This window comes from Centruroides sculpturatus, unplaced genomic scaffold (assembly GCF_000671375.1).
Source record: "Centruroides sculpturatus isolate CEXI.00-Female unplaced genomic scaffold, Cexi_2.0 scaffold519, whole genome shotgun sequence".
Taxonomy (NCBI): domain Eukaryota; kingdom Metazoa; phylum Arthropoda; class Arachnida; order Scorpiones; family Buthidae; genus Centruroides; species Centruroides sculpturatus.
This window is the reverse complement of record NW_019384900.1, coordinates 306,694-313,294: the sequence shown is the minus strand read 5'-3', so window position 1 is coordinate 313,294 and position 6,601 is coordinate 306,694. Positions and strand designations below refer to the sequence as shown.

General features: G+C 29.3%; 1 long non-coding RNA gene across 1 annotated transcript; it reads right to left on the bottom strand.

Moving 5' to 3' along the window:
- Window positions 1-1,590: 1,590 nt before the first annotated feature.
- LOC111631468 lies at window positions 1,591-3,932 on the bottom strand. Its single transcript, XR_002757705.1, has 2 exons — window positions 3,815-3,932; window positions 1,591-1,620 (listed from the first exon to the last, which is right to left on the bottom strand). It is a non-coding gene; the product is annotated as an uncharacterized LOC111631468 (long non-coding RNA).
- Window positions 3,933-6,601: the final 2,669 nt, after the last annotated feature.

The following is a 6,601-nucleotide window of genomic DNA, read 5'->3' as shown; positions in this document are numbered from 1 at the left end:
GGAAAGTAGTGGCTAATGCAAATTCGAAAGCAGCTCGGAAAATTAATGTTTAGAAAATTTACAAATGCATTACACTGTTGATGGTAGAAGATACCATTGAAGAACAAATCTACCTTAAGATAAGCTATTATGATAACAAATATATGTAAATTCTACATCACTTGCTAAAAAATTGAATTAAATAATTTATGAATTAAATTCATCTGTTTCTTTAAAATATTATTCACAACTTCTTAAATAATCATTATTTTAACAAAATAAATCATAATTTTAACCCCAAACAGAAAAAATGAAGACATTTAAGCCGATTGTCTACTCACCTTGCTACACGTAGTAAACACCGTTATCGACCGCCTAGAACTGCCAGATGGCGGCGCTCAACCGTCTGCCGTACATGTTTTGGGCTGGATATGACAGCCGCAACCTCTCTATTCTCTACAGCAATTTTTACTCTATTATTGATGTACATAAAACCAAAACACCACTATTTACTGTAAACCAGTTAAAATTTCCTAAAACTTGATGTAATTTTTGTTTAAAAAAATTACTCAGAGTTCCATTTACTATGTACAGTACCAAGAATATTGCACACATTATCGGACAACAGCCATATACTGCTTAACACAATATATAATACCAGCAGATGAATCCAGCGTTACCCGAGCAAAAAACAACAAAACAGATTAAGATTATTAGATTATTTCATACTTCAAATCCTTCTGTTCTAGTATTCTAGTAGCCTGGGACACCCCCTAGTGGGCGTTCTAGCAGCAGCGGTGTCACTCCGTGGTATAAAGAATAAATTCTTATTACAAATAAAAATAATAATATACTGCATTTCTCATGGCGTACCCTAATAAAATGCAGCCAAAAATGCAAAAAACTGCATCAAATAATAATATACTGAATTTATTGTTAATTTAAATAATAGCTAGGATTGCACCCTTAGGGGCCGTTCTAGGCATACCATGGCAGATATACAAACAGCATCTCTAATGGCTTATATATTTAGATGAATAATTACTGCTTTAAGTTTTTTAACAATACAAAACTGTATATATACCAGGGGTGGGCAAGCAGAAGTTCAGTGGGAGCAGAAATGTAGGTTTTGCAAAATGCATGGGAGCCGCAGTTCTGTACTTTTTTATTCTGTACAGCAGTACTGTACCACAATTTTATTATATAATATAAAACAAATATTGAATTTTTTTAATAAACATATTTTCACAAAACTGTGGAAATAAAATTGTAAAAATAATAATAAAAAGCAGAAATTAACACTTTCAGCAAGAGTCACATGTAACTCAAAAAGAGCCACATTTGCCCATGTCTGATATATACATTTAATTTATATCCATGTACATGGAATATTTGTGTGTGTGTGTATGTATGTATGTTATGTGTAATAAATTAACAGCATTTACAACTCAGTAATTATATTTGTAATAAGATTAAGGAATTGTTCATTTATTTTGACTTTAATAGTTATTATTAAACATCATCTCAAATATTCAATTTTTTAAAAATAAGAAAACTTACCTGAAACATTGATGTTTCAGCATTTCCACTACTACTAGCAGATTTCTTATCTACTTTTACTTTCTTCTGTGGTGGATGACGCTGTAATAATGAAACAATAAATCTGTTAAATAAGAAAATATTCCTGTAAAATGTTATGTATTTGAATTAGAGAAATGCTAAAGTTTTTTTATTAAAATGAATTAGTGATAAAACAGAAAGATCACACAATATTCAAACTATGGATAACCATATACTACTCATCAAAACTGCTATTAGAATATTAATATATAGTCTACTTAATATCCACAACAAACTTGTGTTTGTTGCGTGAAATGTTTGAATAATGAACACTTCACAGAACAAACACAAAAAGAAGCAATGTAAAATAGTGAATACTGATTGTCTTCCCTTGTCTCCAGGTGACAATTGAAATCTTTCAGATGTCAACATCGATGCTCAACCCAAGACCGATCGGATAGTATCCCTCCAAATTTTGAATTGTAATTTCAAAATTTAGAGGGATACTATCCCTTGTAATTTCAGCCTTTTGTTTATCTTTCTGACAAATAATGTTTTATAGTCTTTGCAAGACTGTCAGGTGGGTACTTGTTAAGTTTTGTGACAGTTTTAATTTACAAAAGGCAAGAGTTTAACTGTCCCATCAGATATTTGTTAATGTTTTAATACCAAATTTCTAATTTCATCCAGGCCTCACATTTACATAATTTTTTTTGTGCACTAGTTGATTTCTGTTCTCTGAATTTTTGTAAGTACTTTTCTGGACTTTTTATTTAAAAAAAAAACTGATATTATTATTTATCTGAAGACATTTCATCAAATTGATTTTATTCAAACAAAATGTAAATAAAAAATACAATCACATATTAGCAATAATGTGTTAAATTTCACAACTGTGATAATTAAATCACACATCTATAGTAAGTTAATTAACAATAGTTGCTAAAAATATGCAAAAACTTTGTTCAACCCAATTCAACCTTTACTTATTAACCATGGCATCTGAGAAGCATGTGAAAACAATGAAGTCTAAGAAGGTTGTAATATAGACGATTGAGATGAAAAAGGAACTTATCCTGAAGCATGAAAGTGATACATGTGTGACAGAATTGATGGCCATGTTTAAGATGCTGAAGTCAATCATGTGTGACCAATAAATGCAATTTTCATTTTACTGTATAGTACTCACATATTTTATTTATTGTTTTCGTGTTTTAGTTTATTATTAGGATATTTAATTGTGTTATCTTTACCTTAAATTATTTGTATTTGCTGGTTTTAAGTGAAATAGGTATTGCTTAGGGTCTGGGAATAAATTAATTCACTTTCCATTATTTGTAATAGGAAAAATTGATTAAGACTTCAAATGGTCTCCTGGAATGAATTAAATTCAAAGTAGAAGACACCACTGTATTTAGAATTATTTTATAAAATACATAACAGATTACATGCTGAAAGTTATTCTAGATTTTATCAAATTATCATTATATGTAGCTTAAATTGAAATATTTCAACCAAGATGACAGCAATTCTTACTTTTTTTTTTTTTACTGTTACTCTTTAATTTTATAATGCAATATTAAAGTGATATAGCATGCAAAATATGCTATAAAGATAACATATTAAAATGAAACTAATCTAATGTGGATAGTTTCTTTTCAATTAGAAAAAAAGGTATTATAACTAGAAATAGAATCCATAAATCTATCCAATTAAATTTCTTAAAATTATTCTATTAAAAATTTTAATACAAAGAAATCTTTACTCTGACTGATAATTTTTATTAACCTACAGTATGTTTAATCATTCAGTTAACTTTTGCAAAGAAAATCATATATTACTTCTATGTATCGGTAAATTATGGTTTAATTTTGCTTCAAAAATTCAATTTTTATAGACTGCATTTATAATTATATATCTATAAAATTTTTTATACATTTGGTATTAAGCATTTGATCCATTTAAACTTTGAAAATAAGAAAAAAACAACATACAACAACATGATTCTATTAGCATTGTCAAATGATCCACTGGATTAAGCTAGCAGGTCATTGCATACTAAGAGAAAAATATCTCACACTTAAGATAAAGCCAGAATTAAATTATTTTTCAGAACAAATTATAAATATAAATTACAATTAGTATCAATTAAATTTCAACTGAAATTGCAGTATTTTTTCCTGATAAAGCTTTGATTCATTCATAAGTCAAATGGATATAAATTAATAAACTGGTATATTGTATTTATATAATCACATGTTAAAAATAAACTTACATCTTCAGGACCAGAATCAGAATCACTACTACTTTGTTGAATTCTTGACTTTGATTTCTTACTTGACATTTTTTATCTATATGAAAAACAAATTTGTTAAAATCATTATATATATATATAAACAAACTATTACTCAAAATTTATAAAGATATTTGAAGAATAAAATTTTATGATTTAAGTCTTAAAAAATTTATGAAAATATATCATTATAGAAAATCTTATATCATCATCTTATCAGTAAATAAATGGAAAATAGATAATGTGACTCCTGAATCAAGTAAAAATATTATTCTAATCTCACAAAAAGGGATCTCTAAAAAGCAGACTAAAAAAAAAAAAAACAGAATTTGGAGATTATTTACTCACTAATGATGATCAAAGAAAAGATGATGTAGCATTTAATCGAAAAAATCTTTTTTAAAATAGCATTTGCTTCATTAGAAAACGGCAACAGACCAATCAGAATTAAAGACAAATGCAAAACTTTGAAAAGTCAGCTACAATTGCTGATAAAGGTATGAAAGAAACTTTTTTCCTTTTGAATTTGAAATTATATGAATATGATAAATTACTGTACTGTTATGTTAATCAACTCTAAAATTCCAGGGAAAATGGAAAAATTGAATGAAATTAAAAAAATGAATTTAGAAAACATATTGGTAAATGTTTGAAGAAGTTACAAAGCTGGCCAGACAGGGAGATATATAAACACCAAAGACGGCAACATGCTTTCCTATGCTTGGCGCTACTTATGTGAAGAACAAGAAAACGATGACGATACGTAACATGTGCATGAGTTCGAATATTTTAAAACTAAGCGTTCATTCTAAGAATGGAATCCGATTGTCCTTTTAACCTGAAGCAGACCTCGACTGAGGCCGAAAATGTTTGTTTTTACGAATAATTAAGAAGTACCGGACAACAAAGGTGTAGTAAGTACGATTTTATGGAATTATAGTTAAACTACTCACCACACTGGATTAATGATAATGACGCACTCGGAACCAATTACAGCACGGTGACGAGCGAAACACGAAAAAACAAACATTTTCAAACATAACAAATTATTGAAATTATTACAAAAGTTGCTACTACTTTACTACTTTATTTCCATTTTCTTTTTTTATAATAAAAGATAGGAAGTGGTCTATGGATAACAATTAAGATAATTTATTTGTACAAGCCAACACCATATATGTCAAAGTAAGTTCATTTTGTTATAATTGTAATGTATTTTAAATATTGCTTATATAAAAAAACTTTTTATTTTGTAGTCTGAAGAAGATCCAAATAAGTTGAAATGCATTATTATTAGTAAAAGATAATTTTTTAGAATTGTTTTCTAAGTAGTCAGTCTTGTGTTAAAATCACTCTGATGGGAACAATATCCTTAGATGTACTTTCTCATATAAGTTTAATTTAATTGTTACAATCAAATATCATAAAATTGCTTTATTGTTATATCACATAAGTATATCTACACATTTTCATATTTATAATTTATAGAAAAATTTTATTTTGATCATTTTAATTTGGTTCTATTTTATGATATTTGTGTGCTATCCTGTGATAAATTGACCAAAGATGTTGCAACTCCCACTCCAGATCATTTGCACTCATAGATGGCTGTTGCTGGGGTCTCATCTGGTCACACAAATGTATGATGGACAACAAATCTAGAGACCAGGCAGACCAAGGAAGTGTGGTGATGTGGCAAAGACATTCCTGGGAAACCCTAGCTGTGTGCAGCTGAGCATTATCATGCTGGAAATTGCAGTCCTGCCATGAAGAGCAACATGTGAAGGTTTGTATTTCCTAAATATATCTGTGCTATCAATGTTTTCTTGCACCGCTACTATGACTGACTGACTAACATATAAGACTGCTCTGCCGACCAGCATGAGACAGTGAGCCATTCAATACCAGAGGTGAGTGCTTCAGCAATCATCAGTAGTTTACTACTTCCTAACATAGTACTCACCTGATTCCAACAAAACCAGGATTTATCACTGAAGACTCTGCTATGAACACTACTAGATCATAGCAATTAATCCCCGTTTCTCTGTCATAGAATCACCGCAAATGAAAACTGACAATATTAGGAGCTAATGAACAGAATGCATAGCATTTACGATGCATGCAAATTTGTCTCTGCAAGTTGTTTAGCTAATTTGTTTTTGGATGGTGGACAAAATGCCCTTGCAGCTGTTTGTGCTTTTCTGATGATCAGATGATTATTTCTCCTGGCAGTCTGTCCAGAGTTTGTCTGCCGTGTGTATACTTCCTCAGTCAGGTCAGAATATCCCATACAGCAAGCAATTTGACAAAACAGCCATCTTGTTTCTCTCAGCCCAATGATGTCTTCTTTCTCAAACATTGTCAGCTATAAATAATGTCTTTTGATTCTTTTATATGTATAACTGGCATTCAAGACATCCAAATTACAAGTGCATTGAAAATTCTAGACACCGAGCCTTTTCATAGGATACTGGAATAATGATTTTAAAGCACTCTAGTAATATTAACTGGCTGCAATTAAAGCACAACCATAATCATTTACATACATACCTGAGACATAATTACTGCAAAACTTGGCATACAGCTATATGAACAATTAGACTAACTTTTTTGTCAATGATTATATATCTTCTGTCAAGTAAACTAACAAGTAAACATTCAAAATTCAAAAGAAAATCAATATATGATTGTTAATTTATTTGTTTGAAAGTGTATTTTTTTTTTAATTTTGAATGTGTTCAAGTAAACTTGTTTGTTTGAAAGATATGT